Genomic DNA, 20,954 nt, shown 5'->3' with positions numbered 1-20,954 from the left:
TAAAAGATCCACAGATTCTACACATTGAACTAATTCATGGTCCCGTGATTCATCCATGAAATCTGAGTCATCATTGTCCTCAATATCTTTTTCTGTGTTGTTCTCCAGAACAATTTCGAAGGAAACATTCTGCTCACCTTCCATTTTATTGCTGTAATTTGCATAAAAAATAAATATATCAGTAGAGATAGGGCACTGTTGGGTTTAAGTTCAGACAGGTACTTGTGAGTTTATAACGGAGAAGTAATCTATGGGCACTGTATGGTTTCAGGCGTGAAGTAGTACTATTAAAAAGTGCCTGTGAAGAAGCCTAAGTAAATTCATAATTATACCACAGAAACCTAAATCAATCCATAATTATAATAAAGAAGCCTTTCTCAATGTCTAACTCTTACAGAGGGATAGTATATAACTATCTGAAAATGTTTTCAAATTTATAAAATAATATCTCACCTTCTAAAAAGAAGTTTAAGTTGTGAGTGAAAATGATCTTGCAATGTAGTTCAGGAAGTAGTAGTCAAAATGGCTGTGTTTCTCTCTCTTCCTTTATATATATTCAGGTACATAGCCAATCAAATGTCAGGTAAAAAAAGTAGAAAATGAAAGTAACATTTTAATTGGTTGTCAATTCCAACACTTCAGATGTGTTTTGTGAAGTAATTTACCTCAGGGTATTTAAAGAGGTCTACAGGCTAAATGGTTAAATGGAATTTCAATCAAATTTGTGAAAATGGTAGGCATTGGTATGTAGTATGAGGTAATCTATATTTGGTGAAATTGTCTCCAGTCGCTTTTCTGTAAACTACTTTCCCACCTTTTTTGATGGTGCGCTTCCCAGGGAGCGACCCGGTACGCGAACTGGCGAGCGCCCCGGTTCGCGAACCTTAAGCGTTACGGGAGTCCACCATTTTGTGTTTCGGTCGAATTAAGATACAAGATGGAGGGCAAATAATGTTCAGAATGGGTAGAAGGGGGCACGGTAGACTTATCTTGACCCCCTAGGTTTTCTGAGGGTGGCTGAGGAGGCCCATATGTGAGAATTTATTATTATTTTTTTTAATTTAGCGAGGTTAGCTCCCGGTTCGCGTACCGGGTAGCGCCCCAGGGAGCGTACTTTGTTGAAAATTAGTGAAAAATGTTAGAGTAAAATAATAATTGTGAGTGATCAGATGTAGGGTAGCTCTGAGAAGAGCTTTTGGGTTTATGGTACATTTAGGTACTTATAAGTAGGTACCAATGCACAGTCTTAAATTCAGAATGAAAATTCTGTTGCCCTCATCTGAGAAGTGAACTCCATCTCCTCTGTAGATATCTTGCATGTAGTAACGCAAGTTATTGTTGTACAGGGAGCCCATTCCATGGTCTCTCATGTAAGCTGAAACAGATTTGTTTACATGCTTCCTCGACTTCTCAATTTGTGGACAAAATTGGTTTGACCACCTCCATTTCTGTCTTTGGCATATATTTGAATATACCAAGGCAGTCTGAGGAAAAAGTGCCATCAATTGCTCAAAGGTGTCCTTTAAAAGCATTTCCAGACCTACCCCAGTCAAAGTGCCCAAATCATTACCTCCACAGTGCACAATTAACAGGTCAGGTTTTGGCAAATGCATAAAGGTTTTCACCAATGGTATCAATTGGTGACATTTTAATCCTCTGTGGCCAAACCACTTAATTTCCACATCTTGTAAATTGAGGTTAGGTAAATTCCTGTTCTCAGCATACCTCTGAGCCCAATAGATGTAACTATGTCCAACAACCCAGACAGAAAACATGGTGAGAGAAGGTTCTCCTGCAGTCAGATGAAGTGTGGCAATGAAATGGCAGTTGAAAAAATAAGAGTTTAAAATGAAAAAAACTGTGGAGTTTCTGTGTTAATGAAGCAGTAACAGTGATTGGTGGATTTTGATTGCTGAAAACAGAAAGTTAGGGTGCATGGATGAGTTGTTTGAAAGATGTATTTTGAGTGGTCAAGAAAAAATCATTAAATGAAAGAATGCACTGGATATGAGGTGCACTGAGAGTTCAGAGTTCAATTGCAACATTGTTGTGTGAACTTGCAAACACCAGAGGTCTTCCAAGACGTGGTTGCCATGCAGAAAAGGCATGAAATGGCAGAGGGGGGAAGGGTTTTCATTTGAAAAAAAGTGAGGGAAGAGTTTTGATTGGGTGACATGAGAGATATGTGTGAAGAATTACAGCATTTCTGTGCTTTTGATAGCTGCAGACTCTGGAGTGCATACCTTTTGCTCTGCTGAAGACAAATTGGTGTGTTTCTGAGACTGTTTTGAAACTCAAAGTATTTGCTAAGGTGAGAAAAGATTTCTTTAATTTAGATAGAGAATAGTGTGCTTTAAGGAGAAAATTATGAAGAAAGTTGTGTTCTTCAAATGTTGCTTTGTCTCAAGTGTTTTACAAATAGATTTTGTTTCTTTGAGAAAATGTAATTGGAGAAAATGTGAAGTATTAGTACTGACAGGGTGTTATTGTGCATAGGAGCTGTGGAGTCTTTTCAAATTATGACTTGAAAATCGTTTTTGAGGAAAATGAATGGTTATAATATTTATGACAAGGACATAATGGTGTATGCTTCATTATAAGGCAATTGAGTGTCTCTGATGTTATTTTTCCCTTTTTAATGTAAGACCTTTCTCTGTGGAGCAAATTGCTTGTAAATATGCTCCCATCTGTGCATGGCAAATTTTGATTTTGAATGTTTGCGTTACATAGCCATGTTAAAAGTGACACAAACATGCTGCAAAGGCAATCAAAAAACGCTTTTATGTGTCTTAAGGACATTTTAAGTCATTTCTCCATGTGCAGTGTTTTGAAATTATGATTTGAAAATCGTTTTTGGGGAAAAGGAATGGTTTTTAAATTTATGACAAGGACATAATGGTGTATGCTTCTTTATAAAGCATTTCAGTGTCTCTGATGTCATTTTTCCCATATTACATTAAAAGACCTTTCTCCGTGGGGCACATTCCTTGTAAATATGCTCCCACCTGTGCATGGCAAATTTAGATTTTGAATGTTTGTGTTACATAGCCATGTTAAAAGTGACCCAACCATGCTGGAAAGGCAATCAAAAAACGCTTTCATGTGTCTTAAGGACATTTTAAGTCATTTCCCCATGTGCAGTGTTTTCAAATTATGATTTGAAAATCGTTTTTGGGGAAAAGGAATGTTTGTAAATTTATGACAAGGATATAATGGTGTATGCTTCTTTATAAGGCATTTCAGTGTCTCTGATGTCATTTTCCCCATATTACATTAAAAGACCTTTCCCCGTGGGGCACATTCCTTGTAAATATGGTCCCACCTGTGCATGGTAAATTTAGATTTTGACTGTTTGAGTTACATAGCCATGTTAAAAGTGACCCAAAAACTTGCAAAGGCTTTAAAAAACACTTTCATGTGTCTTAAGGACATTTTAAGTCATTTCCCCGTGGGCAGTGTTTTCAAATTATGACTTGAAAATCGTTTTTGAGGTAAAGGAATGTTGTTAAAATTTATGTGCGCCATATGCCCCCAATTTCTTTTTCAGGGGTGCAGCAGGGTGTTCTTGAGACACCCCTGCACCTTTGGAAAAATTCCTAATTTGCGATGAGCTAATTGCTAATCGCAAATTGCACCTTCATTCCTATGGGCCTCCTGGCCCATGGAAATGAATGGGTAATTTGCAATTAGCAATTTGCTCATCGCAAATTAGGAATGGTAAAGAATCGCTATTTATTCCTTAAAATTCGCTATTTAGGAAATGCAAAATAGTTTGATGATACATATGGCGGTTCATCTGTAACAAGATAAGAAGCTTAGGGATACATTTATGATGACTGGCGCAATGAAGTGGACATCACTTACTTCATTGGTAGAGCTTTACATGTATTATCTCCTCTGTATTCTTCATCAAGCGTAACTTTCATCTGCAATCCTGAGTAGGCCTCACCTTAAACAAACCTCTGGATAGGGCACACCTTATCGTCATCCTTAATTAATCATTTAAAATGCTAGGGACAGATTTATGATAGGTGTATGCCTCTTTTGCGCCACTGTGCGTCACTTTTGTGATGCAGCGGCGGTGCAAAAGATTTGCTATGAGGCGACAAAATTACAAATTGATGCATTTAGGCAGATGTGTCATGGTGTAAAAAACACCGTGCCACATGAAACTGATGTAGCAGTGATGCAAAAGATGCACCATGTTGCAAGACAGGCCTCACTTGGGGCCATATGTATGAAGCTAATTAGCATTTGCAAAGGCCGAAGTTCTGTGAATTTCGGCCTTTGCGAATGCTAATTAGACAAATGGTATGTATCAAACAAGTTTGATGCAAAATAAGGAATAGCAAAATTTGCTATTCTTTATTTTGCGATTGCACTGAAGGATTTGCAAATTTTGTGATTTCTTAAATGCAATGTATCAAACAAAAAATATGCAAAAAATGCCATTAAGGATTTGCAAATTACCACCAACTTCTAGTTGGTGGTAATTTGCGAATTCTTTTCAAAAAGCTTTTTTTCCAAAAAACAAAAGGTGCCATATGACGCCCATACATGCCCTTAGGGCATGTATGTGCACCATATGCCCCCAAATTTCTTTTTCAGGGGCTGCAGCAGGGTGTTCTTGAGACACCCCTGCACCCTTGGAAAAATTCCTAATTTGCGATGAGCTAATTGCAAATTGCACCTTCATTCCTATGGGCCTCCTGGCCCATGGAAATGAATTGGTAATTTGCAATTAGCAATTTGCTCATTGCAAATTAGGAATGGTAAAGAATCGCTATTTATTCCTTAAAATTCGCTATTTAGGAAATGCAAAATAGTTTGATGATACATATGGCGGTTCATCTGTAACAAGATAAGAAGCTTAGGGATACATTTATGATGACTGGCGCAATAAAGTGGACATTACTTACTTCATTGGTAGGCCTTTACATCTATTATCTCCTCTGTATTCTTCATCAAGCGTAACTTTAATCTGCAATCCTGAGTAGGCCTCACCTTAAACAAACCTCTGGATAGGCCACACCTTATCGTCATCCTGAATTAATCATTTAAAATGCTAGGGACAGATTTATGATAGGTGTATGCCTCTTTTGCGCCACTGTGCGTCACTTTTCTGATGCAGCGGCGGTGCAAAAGATTTGCTATGAGGCGACAAAATTACAAATTGATGCATTTAGGCAGATGTGTCATGGTGTAAAAAAAACGTGCCACATGAAACCGATGCAGCAGTGATGCAAAAGATGCACCATGTTGCAAGACAGGCCTCACTTGGGGCCATATGTATCAAGCTAATTAGCATTCGCAAAGGTCAAAATTCTGCGAATTTCGGCCTTTGCGAATGCTAATTAGACAAATGGTATGTATCAAACAAGTTTGATGCAAAATAAGGAATAGCAAAAATTGCTATTCCTTATTTTGCGATTGTACTGAAGGATTTGCAAATTTTGCGATTCCTTAAATGCAATGTATCAAACAAAAAATATGCAAAAAATGCCATTAAGGATTTGCAAATTACCACCAACTTCTAGTTGGTGGTAATTTGCGAATTCTTTTCAAAAAGCTTTTTTTCCAAAAAACAAAAGGTGCCATATGACGCCCATACATGCCCTTAGGGCATGTATGTGCGCCATATGCCCCCAAATTTCTTTTTTCAGGGGTGCAGCAGGGTGTTCTTGAGACACCCCTGCACCCTTGGAAAAATTCCTAATTTGCGATGAGCTAATTGCTAATCGCAAATTGCACCTTCATTCCTATGGGCCTCCTGGCCCATGGAAATGAATGGGTAATTTGCAATTAGCAATTAGCAATTTGCTCATCGCAAATTAGGAATGGTAAAGAATTGCTATTTATCCCTTAAAATTCGCTATTTAGGAAATGCAAAATAGTTTGATGATACATATGGCGGTTCATCTCTAACAAGATAAGAAGCTTAGGGATAGATTTATGATGACTGGCGCATCACCAGGGATGTGCCAGTCATCCTGCGCTGCTGTTCCGCCACCCATGGTGTGCTGCATTTACAATGCGGCGCAGCATGGGGCAAAAATGGCACAGATGCGTGACGCATCTGTGCCGTAAAGGTGGCGCATTGCTGGAGTTGTATCGCAAGTGTGATTCAGCTCCAGCAAGGCTCAGGGGTGCCCCATCTCCACAATGTTGCGTCAAGACCTATGCCTGCTTCAAGCAGGCGCAGGGTTTTGACGTAGCTTTCTCCTATCTGATTGTAAATGCGGCACACCATGAGTGGCAGAGCAGCGGTGCACGTTAACTGGTGCATGCCTGGGGATGTGCCATTTAACATAAATCTGCCCCTTTACATTTAAGTATGTGCAGGGGACACAGAGTCGGTGAGGCTTATCCAAGGTTAAGAAGAGATGAGTCCTGTTCACTGAAAAATTAGACATAGGCTTCACCTGCTCAGCATCGTTGGACATGGCTATATAATAGCTGCAAAATGTTACTCTTGTTAAACAATTTTACTATTATAATCTCTGAGATTTGTCTCTTACTCTGCAACATCTCATTGTTGTTATCTTTCTTTAAAGATAAAGACAACATCAACATGAGCGACAATCAGCAATCAGTTGATTTTGACCTCATCATTGAACTCGTAATTGAAACATCAGTGGATGTTGATCCCTTGGATGATTTAAATCTTGAGGATGAAGAAGAACGTGATGAGGATGCAGATTTGTCCGAATTATATGACATAGGATGGGAAGCTGACGTGCTTGAGCCTATGGAACTATAAACATTTATTTTAAAAATTTATAATCAATAAAAAGTAAAAATGTAAACCGTTTAATGTAAAAATAAAGACACCTTCAAAAACAGGTTATGTGTAGTGTCTTCAATAAAATATTAAAATATGCTCATAAAATTAGATCAGATTCACATATAAAATAGCACAGGTAACATGAATATAAATTCCATTTCTTTTCTGCTATTTCTGTATTCTAAATTTGCCAAGCACTAAAAAATCTTCTATGTAAAAATGTCAAGTAGTGTTTTAAGTTTTTGATTACTGTTATTGATTTACTGTTGGGTAATAGTGGTTAATAACATTTTTTATTATATTTTACCACAGATTCAACTGCAGATCATTTCAAGATTTCAGCATGCCAACCAAAGAAAGAGTGAGAAAGGCTGCAAAACGTCAAAGACAGCAGGTTAATGAAAAAAAGCAGCAGTCCTCTAACAAAAAGATTTGTCAAGTCACCAAGAAAGCACCGGGTAAGAGTACAAAAACATTCATAAGAAATATTTGTAGTAAAAAAAATATTACTACAGAAAATGTTTCAGTCCAGAAAAAGAGAAGCAATTCAAACGGAAAGGAAAGGCCAATGAAAAATGTTACTGCTAGAGCAAGAGATAACTCTGTGCATGATAGTAGTAGGAAACAACAGTTTAGGGACATTCGTAAACGAATGTTTCGCAACAGGATAATTGGCAATTTGTTAAAAAATATTAAGAAAGGTCAACAGAAAGTGGTTTTTTATAAGAGAAAAAAAAAAGTTGAGAAAGTTATTGATCAGGCATTTGAAATTAAACGTAAGTTATTTATTTTGATAATCAATAGAATTAGGAAGCTAAACAAGGCAATTTATGATTTCAAAAGAAATAGTAGATGGAAGAGAATAGTTAATCGTAGTAATTTTTGTGAAGTTTTTTCTGGAGAATGGATGCATAGTTCAAGCTGTGAGGCATTTTTTAATGAGGAGAGATTTCCAGGATAATGATTTGGTGCATGCAGTTGACACCAGTGGTCGAGCTTATGAAGTGAAAGATGGTTGTCCAGTTGAAAAAGAAAAACTTGTGACAACAGAGGCAGAAGAGGTGTTAGGTAATGAGGTTTTAGGAAGACGTGCTAAGGGTCCTGTGTACACCTGGAAGTGTAGTAGTATTTGCAGTGTGCGACAGGATTCCATCAATTTGCTTTGTGATTTTGTACGGTCATTTAATAAGAAAAGTTTGAAGCAGAAAATGAGGTTGTTGCAAGAATTAGATCCTTGCAGAGTGAGAGAAGTGACAGGTTTGCATGGTCATTCACTGGCTTGTCTTTCCAGGGGATGTATGACGTTATAACGCATACTTTTACTCCGCAGACCATTACAACGCGACTTTTACACCGCATACCGTTACAACGCATAGCGCCTTGGGGCGCTGGATAGTGGTAAGTATAATTTACTATTCTAACTCCAGTCCCCGTGGACCCTAGGGAAGGTGTTGGATAGTAAATTATACTTATTCCCTATCCTAGAGCGCCCCCCAGCGCAATGCGTTGTAATGGTATGCTGAGTAAAAGTCGCGTTGTAATGGTAGTGCGGAGTAAAAAATGCGTTGTAACAGGTGTATACCCTTTCCAGGAGAGTATGCCAGAGTGTTTTTCATCATTTCAGGATGCTAGCAGTGCATCATAATAAAGTGAGGAAATTAGTTAGAATGTTGTATTATGCTAAGAGTCCAGCAATTATGCTTAAACAATTATGCGCTGCTCTTTTGCATGGTTCTGAAATAGATGTGAAGAATATATGTGAAGAAATTGAGTTTTGTTACTTTGGAAGTAAAGAGGAGAATGTTGAAATTGACCAAGAAGAAGCGGGTAATGTGGAAGATAGTGTACAGGTTTCCAGTACAGATAATTTCCAGAGGGAAATTGCGACGTTTCAGGTCAAATCAAGTGAGAGGCCAAATTTCACTTGTGTGTGTTGTCGACGCACTTATTATTAGAATCAGACTAAGTTAGTGGATTTATATGCAAAAAGTGAAAGGGAAAATAATAGTGAATGGAAGGATTTCGCAACATACTTTATGGCAGAAAATTGTTTTGATTTGGGATTGGATCAACATATGTGTACTTATTGTTGTTGCAAATTAAATCAAAACCAGATGCCTGCTAGAGCAGTTCATAATAATCTGGAATTGGTTGAGATTCCTTCTGAATTGAAGGATTTAAATACTTATGAATCTATTTTGATTCAAAGTATCCATCCCTTTCAGGCTATTGTAAGAATGGAGCCAAAGACAGGGAAATTGCCTCCATCAGATTTACAGAGAGGATTAAAGGGAAGAGTTGTTTATTTGCCTCTAGATTTGAAGAAAAACATTAACACAATTGGAGTAGAAAAAGTGGAAGAGGAAACTCTGGTTATCTTAGTTAATGGGGTTCCGACAAAGAATAAGAAAATATGGCAAGATTTAGTGGATGTTAGGAAAGTTAAAAAGGCAACATTGTATTTGAAAAAAAATAATAAATACTATAAGAATGTATATGTTGCAGAAGAGGAAGTAAGTGAGGAAGAGGATAGCGATTTGTGTGCTGGTCAAATTGAGAAAGTAGAACCCTCTACTAGTGAAGAAATATATGAACATTATAGTGTTCATCCTTTGCATTCCAAGGAAGTCATGGGGAATGCTATTGAGTTGTTTCAAATGAAACAAGCCAAAGGGAGTCCCATTAGTGTTTGGGAGGAAAGTTTGGAAGCTCGGTGTTTCCCACAGCTTTTTCCAACAGGTCAGGGAGGAAGATATGATGAGCGACCTCATCAAATTCCTGCTTCTGAATACCGGACTTTGCGATTGTATGCAGGAGATGCTAGGTTTCGACAATGCATTCCTTATTTGTTTCATCTCCTGTTTGAAAGCGATCTGTCTGGACTGTCATATGCAGTGAACCACATCTTGAAAAGTGGTATACACATGCAAAACATCTCGGCAAGTGACTTTATGGATAAAGTCAATGTCCAAGACAGTATTTTGGATTCTCACCTGATTAATCTCATGGCGTGTCAGCGTGGTACTAATGAGTACTGGTACCGTCGTCATGGTGATTTAAAATGTATGCTGAGGAACTTAGGAACTCCCACATGGTTCCTCACTCTGAGCTGTGCCGAATATGGCTGGGAAGACTTACTTGAATTTCTACGAGAGGCAAATGCTAACGTAGAAAACATCGAATTCAAGACACCCGGAGAACTGTGCTCTTTGGATCCAGTCAATGTAAGTAGGTACTTCAATCATAGATTTGAAGCTATGATGTCTTTCATCATGAATAAGAAGAATCCACCTCTTGGAGAGGTGTTGGATTTCTTCTAGAGAAAGGAGTACCAAGCAAGAGGTGCTCCTCATATACATATGTTGCTGTGGATCAAGGATGCACCTAAATTTGGAACGGATCCAGAAGACTCACTGATGAGTTTTATACAACAGTATTCTACGTGTGCTGTTCCAAACGCAAAGGAGAAGAAAAGCCTAAGAGAAAAAGTTCTGCGTTTCCAAAGCCATCGATGTGGAAAGTACTGTCGTCGTAAATTCCGAAACAAGGACAAGTTCTACACCAAATGTCGTTTCGGCTTTCCACGACCGGTGATTTCTAAAGGAAGAGTAAACAGTTTGATGTCTTCGCTGCGACATAATGTGATGAAGAAATCACCTAAAAACACATACAATTTGAAGAGGAACGAAGAGTCCAAGTACATCAACGACTACAACCCGGTGATTTTGTCCATGTGGAATGCTAACATGGATATACAGTTTGTGGCTGATAACTGTATGGCTGTGGCTCGGTATGTGACGTCTTACATCACCAAAAAAGAGAAGACAGAATTGAAGGATATGTGGGAGGACATTTCCCATGAAAAGAGCCTCAGCAAGAAGTTGTACAGTTTCAGTCTGAAGATGTTGTCGCATCGAGAAATTGGAGCGTACGAATGTTCTGACCGGTTGTCTTCAGCAAGTCTCTATGCCAAGTCCAGGAGTATCGTTTGGGCGAGTCTTGGTCTTGCTGCAACGCGTAATCGAGTTCTCAAACCTGTGCGGGAAATTGAGTATTTGGCGGAAAAGGAGCCAAACAGTACCGACATTTTGAAGACCAACATGTTGGATACATATTATCCAAATCGAAGCATTCACCTCGAGAATGTTTGTCTGTATGAGGTTCTTCAAAATTACATATTCAAGAGGAACATCAAAGAAGATACTGAGAAAGGAGTGTATGCTGTAATAGGAAGTGAGGGATGTCTGGTCAAGCAAAGAAAATGCCACTTGGTAAACCATCGAAAATTGAGTGGCGAATCTCCTGAAAAAAAGGAGTTTTTCTATTTAGCACTTTTGCAACTTTTCAAGCCTTGGCGTGCAGAAGAGGAACTGCTTGGAGATTTTCTCTGTTACGAAGACTCTTTCAATGCCGCCAAGGAGACCATAGAATGTCCTGCTTTTCCCAAATATGTAGAAATGTTGAATGCGGAAATTGAGCAGGAAGCAATGATTGCAGCCGAGATTGCCAGAGACAGTTCTCAGGACAGTCAGAGTTCTGCTTCATTGAGTCAGGATCCACTAGGAGGACCTGTTATCGAAAATGAAGCTGCCACTGCTATGAATGAAGTGGAAAGAGCCATGGCACATGCTCAGGAGGATGCGGTTAACTTAGAAGAGTTGGAAAGACAACTCAACGTTGAGCAGAGGAAAATATATGACGAAGTTACCATGCAAATTGATCATGGATTAAGTCATGACAAGAAAGAGTGCTCATGTACGTCGTTGAAGCCTGTCCGACTGTACGTGAGTGGAGAAGCGGGAACTGGAAAAAGTTTCCTTATTAAAGCAATTTCATGTTATTTGCAGGAAAGGACAGAGTCATCGCTGTCTTGTGTTGTCACCGCTCCAACTGGACTGGCAGCACATAACATTAAAGGGATTACTTTACATCGTTTACTGATGCTGCCAGTGGAGCATGACAACAAATTACAATATCACAAGCTATCTGGAGATGCTTGTTTTGAAGTTTCAAGAATCTTGAGGAAAATGAAACTTCTTATCATTGACGAAGTAAGTATGGTTTCCAATGTCATGCTTGCCTTTGTGCATTTGAGAATGCAAGAAGTTCTCAAAACAGAGTATGATGTGTTATTTGGTGGCAAACACATCATTGTTTTCGGAGATCTTCTGCAGCTGACACCAGTGAAAGGGCAACCTGTGTTCAAAATGCTCACGCATGAAGATACCAGGAAGTGCCTAGGCAGCATTGGCAACGTCAATATATGGTTAAACTTCAATTATGCTGAACTGCATGAAAATATGCGTCAGGCGAAGGATGAAGTTTACAAGACTATTCTACAAGATGTTAGAATTGGAAAAGTGACCGAGCATGGGAAAGAAGCTTTACATGCACGATTACTGTCAAATTTATATCCAGAACAAGATGTTGTGCCTGAGAATATTTTTCAGAAAATTACTGAGAAGAAATCTGGAATATGTTTGATGCCAACTCTTGCAGAATGTGCCAAATTCAACAACAAAATGTTGCATTTAGAAAAGCAAGAGATTGTGAAACTGGAAGCTATTGACAGAGTAGAGCATATGGGATCAACAATTATTTTGTCTGAGAATCTGAAAACAAAATTGGATTCATTAGAGAAGAGTATATCTAAAACTGCAGGTTTTGAAAAGACTCTGAATGTGTGCTTGAACTGCCGTATAATTTTAAGAAGGAATTTACATGTTGAAAGAGGTCTGGTAAATGGATCAATGGGTAATGTTGTTGATTTTGTAAAATACAGAAATAGAGATGGAATTGAATTTTTAAAAATTAAATTTGATGGCATTGAGGAAGTACAGCTAATTGGTCGTTGTTCTGCTAGATTTTTGCTTGTAAAAGACTTATATGTTCGCCGTAAGCAGTTTCCTGTTTGCTTGGCATATGCGGTGACAATCCATAAATCGCAAGGTTTAAGTGTAGACAGTGCATTGGTGAATATTGGCAGTTCTGTGTTCAAGGAGGGTATGGCATATGTGGCATTGTCACGAGTTAGAACTTTATCGGGATTGTACTTGATTGAGTGTGATGTCACAAGCATTTGTGCGGATCTAGATTGTGTTAAGGAATACAATAGGTTAAGAAGAGAGTATGCGCCACATTTGCCTCAATATCCTTTGTTTGAGAAACGTGTGGTAGGCCGGAAACGAAGAAATGTGACCAATACTGGTGAGGTTGTAGCAAAAAGACGAAAAGTCGATGAACCTGAAATTATAAGCAGAAACAAAAAGGATTCTGTTGAAGATGTTGTTGGTTTTCAATTTGAAAACAGTTCTGGTGTCAACTGCTATGCTAATGTAGTGGTTAATGTTTTGTTTTCTCTAGAAAATGTAAAAGAAGAGATTGTGGTCAATTCTGATCAAAGATTTTGCAGTTTGTTAAATTCTGTCTTAGAAAAATGTAGCACTGATAGAACAAACATAGAAAGTGTGTCTGAAATTCGAAATCTGTTAGACAGATGTTCAGGCCAAACACAATTCTCTCAAAATATTCAGCAAGATTGTCAGGAGTTTTTAATGTATATGCTTGATGTATTGCATGCTGAAGGTGTAGATGTAGATCAGCTGTTTGGGCTTTCTTATCAATGGCAGCATGACTGCGAGAACTGTAGGGTATCAAGTACTACTAGTGTAGACTCAGAAAGATTTATATATTTAACTTTGCCAGGCAGTAAATCAGTCTCCTTTAATAAGCTAGTAAAAGCAGCTGATCACAACATGGAGTGTAGCCAATGTAAATCTGAAATGATGTCCACATTATTTATACGAACATATGGCCAGTATGTCATTTTAATGTTCCAACGATGTAGGCCTGATGGAACAAAATTGACAACTTTAATTAAAAATTTTGTGGCTTCGCAGTTGTCAATATCAGGAAGGACTTTTGTAACTGCAGCAATTATATATCATGACGGTCCTTCAACAACATCAGGACATTACACAGCTTATTTAAAGTCTAGAAATGGCTGGTCATTCTGCAATGATTCTGTTTTAATTTTCACAAAAAAATTGCCGTATGACCTTAAAAACTCTTACCTGGTGTTTTTAAAACCCAAATTTTAGGGAAAGAATCTCGGGATGTGCTCTCAGGAATTTCAAGAAGTTCTAATGGCTCCTACACGATTTGGCCTTGAGGATAAGTGTAGTTCAGAGACATAACTTCTAACGATAAGACTGGACGTCATGGAGAAATAAGTGCACTTTGAATGAGTTCAGAAAAACTATTTCTTTTTATAAGCTAATTGAAGCAGCCAATCAAAACATAGAGTAGAGGGAATGTAAGTCTGCAATGCTGTCTACTGTTTTACATTGCTTTGTGATTAAAAGTGATGTAGAGAATTAAATAATTGTAGTAGTCATAGAGGTAGTGTAAGTCTGCTTCATAGTAAGCAGTATCAGTGTCATAGGAAATGTAGAACATGACTGAGGAAGAAGGGGAAGATATTACTAGTCCAGGATTGTGAAAATGATCTTCAACATTTTAATTCTGAAAGTTGCGGAAATGCCAAATGACAGGATTGGCTTACAAGAAATCCAAGAGTTATAAATGGCTCTGACAAGATTTGGCCTTGTGGAAACTTGTGGTAGAGAGCAAGAAGTCATTTATTGTATGTAACATGTTTTTCAAAACGATGGAGGTTTTCTTTCAGAAAGTGGCGGGCTGAAAGTAATAACAGCACAACAGAGTGTAAGCTGTTCATAGGACATCTTTTGACGTCATGGAAAGTAAGTTAACTTTAAGGAGTTCTGAATTCTGATTTGTTATGTTGTATGGGTTTTTTAAACACAATCATTTTGATTGTGTTTTTTTTCCCCGCTGTTATATGATGAATACCTTCAAGTCACTGTTTTTAGTGAAATTTGATACATTCTGAGAACAGCAAAAATAAACCATTTAACATGTATAATTAATTCTGTACTGTTTCCATTTATGATGTACATTTAGAACTGTGTAGGAGGCATGGAGAAGGAGAGGCTTCTGTAAGTGTCAAAGTTCTTGCATACAGTGCTCATATTCTACGTAGTCTTTCATATGATAGACTACATTTCCACAATGAGATACCCAAGCAAAGGAAACACAGGTCATATGATTGTGGAATGAGCAAAAGAATTTGCATGTTTTTCAATTATATTACCTGTGTTTCCTAACATTACACACCACATTGTGTAGATGAGGTTTAGGCCTGTTCCTGGAGACAGAGGAGGTCTGACATTTGTTCAAGAGTGCAGTGGACATTACTCACTTCGTTGGTAGGCCTCCACATGTATTATCTTCTCTGTATTCTTCAACAAACCTAAATTCCATCTGCAACCCTGAGTAGGACTTACCTGAAACAAATCTGTGGATAGGTTACACCTTATTGGCATCTTGAAACAATCATTTAAAATGTTAGGGTCAGATTTATGGTGGCCGTGCGCCTCTTTTGGTCCATTGTGGGTCACTTTTGTGTAAAAGATGCACCATGTTGCAAGATAGGTTTCAGTTCATCTCCAGCAAGATACCATCAGTTTAAAATGTATATAATTAGCATTGTGTAGGGGGCATGCAGAAGCAAAAGCTTTTATAAGTGTCAAAGTTGTTGCATGCAGTGCTGCACTTCTAGGTACTGTTTAATATGCTGGACTACATCTGCACTATGAGATACCTAAGCAAAGGCAACACAGGTGATGTGATTGTGAAATGAGGAAAAGAAACTCCACATTTTTCAATTACATCACTTGTGTTTCCTAAGTTTATGAATGACATTGTGCAGGACACAGAAGAGGTCTGGCCTTTGTTCAAGAGTGAAGTGGACATGACTTACTTCATTGGTAGGCCTTCACATGTATTATGTCCTCTGTTCTCTTCAAACAACTCGAAATTTCATTTGGAACCCTGAGTAGGTCTCACCTCAAACAAACCTCTGGATAGGACACATCTTATTGGCATCCTGAAGCAATCATTTAAAATGTTAGTGTCTTGCGACACTTTTCTGAGACAACAGCAGTGCAAAAGATGCACCATGTTTTAAGATAGGCCTCACTTCATCTGCATCAAGATACTGTTAGTTTAAAATGTATATCTTTAGGACTGTGTAGGGGGCCTGGAGAAGCAGACGCTCTTGTCAGCTCTTGTCAGTGTCAAAGTTGTTGAAAAACTGTTTGTCCTTCAATCTTTTCCCTTGTCTTTTGTAATTTTTAAATACATGTTTTAATATTTTTCAAATGTTTGTTCTCTCTTTCACAGATTGAAAGTATAAAAACAAAAAGTGAGTAATTTAACGACAATTATAAGGTAAATGTTTTGTATTCTTTTCGTTACATTTCTATCACATTCACCTACTATTAGTTCCACAGCTTCATTTCTTTAACCCTCAGTTTCCTGCCTTTGCTACTTTCCTCATTCCTTTCTCTATTACCTACTTACTCAACTCCTTCCATTCTTTTTCTCAGTCCCTCTCTTCTCATAGTTCCTCACTCTTGTTCACTCACTCCGTCTCTATTACTCTTAGTGTCTTTGACTGATCACTTTTTCACTACTTGTTCATAATGCTTTCTCTGTGTAGTTGAAGCACACTAAGGGGCATATTATGAACACAGCCAATAAAATTATTGCTGTTTTTATTGGCATAAAACTGGTGCAAAAGTGGTTTTAGCGGCAGTTTTCTGCCGCAAAAGCGGCTTTGGTGACATATTTCTGCCGATAAAAGCTGCAAAACTTTTATTGCCTATGTTGATGATATGGCTCTATGTTATTTACATTTCTTTGCTGTTTCAATTAATCTTTTTCTGTTATTTTTTGTTTTCTGTTTTCTATTTTTTCTCTCTGTTATTCCCCATGTTTTAATCTTATTTTGAACATTCACTCACATTCTCCAAGAAACTCTTCTTTGTTATTGTTCTACTCTCTTTTTTTTCTTTCACTTCCTTATCTATTTTGTTTTCCACAATTATACCCTCTTCCGTCTTTTCTTCGGTAAATAGATCTATTAAACAGTATCTCTGGTTTACTCCCTATAGCTGTCTTTCTTTTAACATCACTCTCTGTTTACTTTCCTTATACTTACTCTTCTTTTTTTTAAAAAAAAAAATGTTTTTGGTTCGCTCCCGGTTCGCGAACCGGGAAGCGAACTAAAAGAAATAGAGCTTGCCAGAGTGCTAAACATTCTAGCAATTTCTTTTGAAAGGGGAGGTAGTTCTGAAAAGAACTTTTTTTTAATGTTTTTGTTGTTTTATATATATATATATATTTTTTTTGAACATTTTTTGTTTTTTTGTATTTTTTTAACAATTTTATATTTGTTTTGGGTTTTTTTGGGGGGGAAACAACAAAAAACAGGCATTGAAAAGGGCTCAACAGGAGCAAAAATAAAAATTACTGTCTGGGGCGGTTAGGGCAATTATGATTGTTATAAGCCAGGTTGATGGAATTAATACTCATGTTACCACATGATATCAATGCACCACAGTGCAGACAAGTAAATTTCATATGCCCAAAATTATCCTGGATGTTTGGCACGGTTTCCCGTGCCTCTGCTGCTGTCAATGATATTAACGATGTTGACCTGGCCACAGGAGTTGCTGTTGGGTTTTGTTCCATGTCACGAATTTCCGCCCGGCTGTAATTGAGTGGATGCCACCTGTTCAAGTGCCTATGCATGGTATAGTTCCCATAGCTATACTTTTTATCAGTCCCTCTTGATAATTTCTCTTTGCAAATGAGGCAGGTGACATACCTCGCATTCACTTTCTTCTGCCCTGGAGGGATTGAAAAAAACTGCCAAATGAAACTGGCTTTCCTATGGGAAACCCGGGGCACCTCTTCCAAGAACTGTGGTCCTTCTCTCTCCTCTTCCTCTATTTCTTCCTCTTCCTCCTCTGTGTTGGTGATGACCTGGGGAGGTGGTCCTCTCTTCCCATGAGGAGGTGGAGGTGGCGGTGGGGGTGCACCAGCTGAAGCAAGTTCTGAAGCCATTGCTCTACTATGAATAAAGGTCTTCCTCTCACAATGATGAAAGTCAGAGTGAGGAAAGAAGGAGGGGTTTTCATCATTTGGGAAAAACAATAGTTCTAAACCAATGAAAAGTGTTATTTTTAGGTCACCTGACCTAGCCTTACATGATTATGAAACCAAAAGTTAAATGAACCAATGAAAAGTTTTATTAACAAGTCACATGACCTCTCACGCTTATGTTACGCGCTGCGGAACGCGCCCCGGATCGCTTCCGGGTCGCTGCGCTTCGCGCCTCGGTTCGCGTACCGGAGCACTTCCGGGTGCGCTAACGCAGCGCGTCATAAGACGCATTACGCGACAACGTGATACGTCGCGCTTCCGCGATGCGTCACGATGTTGATTTCTAACGCGGCAGTTGCGCTTACGGAACGTTTACCGGTTCGCGGACCGGGTCGCGGCATCAAATTGAGCTAACGGAAAGCTTCCCGGTTCGCGAACCGGGAGCGAAACAAAAAAAATATTAAAAAAAAAAATTATTAATAAACATATAAAATATATTTTTGGATTTAAAGAAGAATACATTTTACAGCTACAGATATTAGCTTTTAAAAAACCAATGAAATTCACTGAAAAAACCATAGGTTATAGACCATATATAGTTAGGAATTAGCATTTACAAAACCTTGAAAATTCACTGAAAAAACCATAGGTTATAGACCATATATAGTTAGGAATTAGCATTTAAAAAACCTTATTTTACTCACACAAAACCATTGAAATTCCATATATAGTTAGTTGCACTAACTATATATCGCGCACCCGCAATCCACTGCTGATGATGTCACATATTACATCATTCATGACATGGTCAGTGACATCACTGATGACATCACTGATGACATCTCAAATGACATCACGGATGACATCACTGATGACATCTCATTTGACATCAATGACCACATCACTGATGATATCATTCATGTGACAATACAATGCATCTCCTCACATTTTAATATAACCTCTGTTACACTCAGTGTTAAATACAGAGTATAATTTTTGAAACCATTGACACACCAATACTAGTTACTACATACGCACTCACTGATTCCTACGTCTACACACACATTCACTCATTCACCCATACAATCATTCATACATACAATCAATCATCTTTACAACACTATCATATACACTCATACACCTATACAGACACTCACACTCTGCCACTCATCCATGGAGTTACTCACACACCTAGTCAGTCCTGTAAAGAATCAATCACACTTCCATTTTCTAATCTATACAGTTAAACATAGAGCACCTTACGTTTTCAACCATATACTAACACATACTTAGTCTCTTATACAATCATTGATACAAGTACACATTGATCTGCACAGAGTCACACACCTCCCAGCCAGCCACACACACACTCAGTCTCCCATGCAAATACTTGGGCAATCAATCAATAACCCATATAGTTACTCATATAGCTACTGATCAACACATGCTGCAGTTTACAGAACAACAGACATAATGATGCACAAATTAAGACAGTTTAGTCACTAACCCATGCACTCGGTGAGACACATTTAATCACTCACTCATACATTCAGTCATGCACCTACTAAATCCTTCGTCCAGACACTTATACTTCCACTCATTCTTCAATATGTAAGACATATTTTAACTTTACAGAAACACACAGTCACTGGATGTTGTCATCAGTGATGTCACGGACCATGTCATGAATGATGTAATATGTGACATCATCAGCAGTGGATTGCGGGTGCGCGATATATAGTTAGTGCAACTAACTATATATGGAATTTCAATGGTTTTGTGTGAGTAAAATAAGTTTTTTTAAATGCTAATTCCTAACTATATATGGTCTATAACCTATGGTTTTTTCAGTGAATTTTCAAGGTTTTGTAAATGCTAATTCCTAACTATATATGGTCTATAACCTATGGTTTTTTCAGTGAATATATATATATATATATATATATATATATATATATATATATATATATATATATATATTTGTAATAAAGTGCCCGCGGAGCAGCTATTGGAGTGCCAGCTCGTCCTTTGTACACGGAGAAGGAGTTATTAAGTCTGGTGCACACTGGCAACCACACATTGCTTTCCAAAATATATATATATATTTCAAAGAGAGAGATAGCTATATCCATGAAAAACATTGCTGAATGAATTTTGATTGTGATCCAACACGTAAATGTACTCCGCATGTGGGTAGATATGCAATTATCTCTCAACCAAGCACTGGTTATGAGCAGAGAGCAAAGAGGGGGTGAGCTGTGGCTGTGTATTGTGCATGACTGTGTGTCTTTTACTTGAAGGGCTACGGTACAATCAAGGTCTGGTCTTCGCCATACCCCGTGCACTCTACGTATGTGATCAATGGGCACACCTTTCTATCAGGCTCACCTGTTTATGCTGCGTACGTTGCAGGAGGTTAGATTGTATACAGAGTGCAGAGGCGATGCCTTTTGGTCAAACTCATATGCAAGCTTTTTACAGGGACGTTGCACATGCAAGGCCTGCAACCATGCTTTGTTGGGTGTGTGCATAGTGCTTGACCTTCAGGCATCGTCTCTGATAGTGACTTACAGCGGCCAAAGGTACACCAGTGTGGTGTTGCATTGAGCACGGGCCCCTGCCGTGCCCCAGCAGTTACTAGGTCTGAACTTTCTCACCCAATACCTACATCTGTCGTACCTGCAGGCCAGTGAGCTGATAGCCATTGTCCTTGTCCATTACGCCTGCTAGCAGTCCCCGGACATGATTTTTTGCCATGCCCTTTTACTGGTATGCAGGGCCTCTTAGCGCTATCTCGTCCACGCCAGGTCTTTCTGTCTTCCTCAGCTGTGTCACATGCCCGTGGTGTTTCACTTCTAGTTTAGCTATATTCCTGAATTTATCTCATCCACAGCTAGTTTCCGTTTTATAACTGCTTTCTTTTTAGTGCATTCTACAGCACGTTACCTCCATTGGCCTGTGGCACTTTTAGACACACTCATACTAAAGCCCAAACTATGCTGGGAGTAAAGTCTTATCCATTTTTGGTCAAATCATGTCAGGAATTTCCAGAGTATCCCTGTGGCATCTTTCTCCATACCCTTGGACAGGCTGGATAGTGGGGGTCTAAAATGTATTGCAGTGTTTCATTTCTGCACCT

The 20,954-nt window shown here is 38.4% G+C and overlaps 1 protein-coding gene across 2 annotated transcripts in view; it reads left to right on the top strand.

Annotated features, from left to right (window-relative positions):
• Positions 1 to 20,954, top strand: part of CCDC30 (coiled-coil domain containing 30) — a 44,357-nt gene that overhangs the window by 19,392 nt on the left and 4,011 nt on the right. The gene's annotated exons all lie outside the window — the stretch shown is intronic.

This window comes from Lissotriton helveticus, chromosome 4_2 (genome assembly GCF_964261635.1).
Source record: "Lissotriton helveticus chromosome 4_2, aLisHel1.1, whole genome shotgun sequence".
Classification (NCBI taxonomy): Eukaryota; Metazoa; Chordata; class Amphibia; order Caudata; family Salamandridae; genus Lissotriton; species Lissotriton helveticus.
The sequence above is the reverse complement of the archived record's forward strand: the minus strand, read 5'-3'. Positions and strand labels throughout refer to the sequence as shown.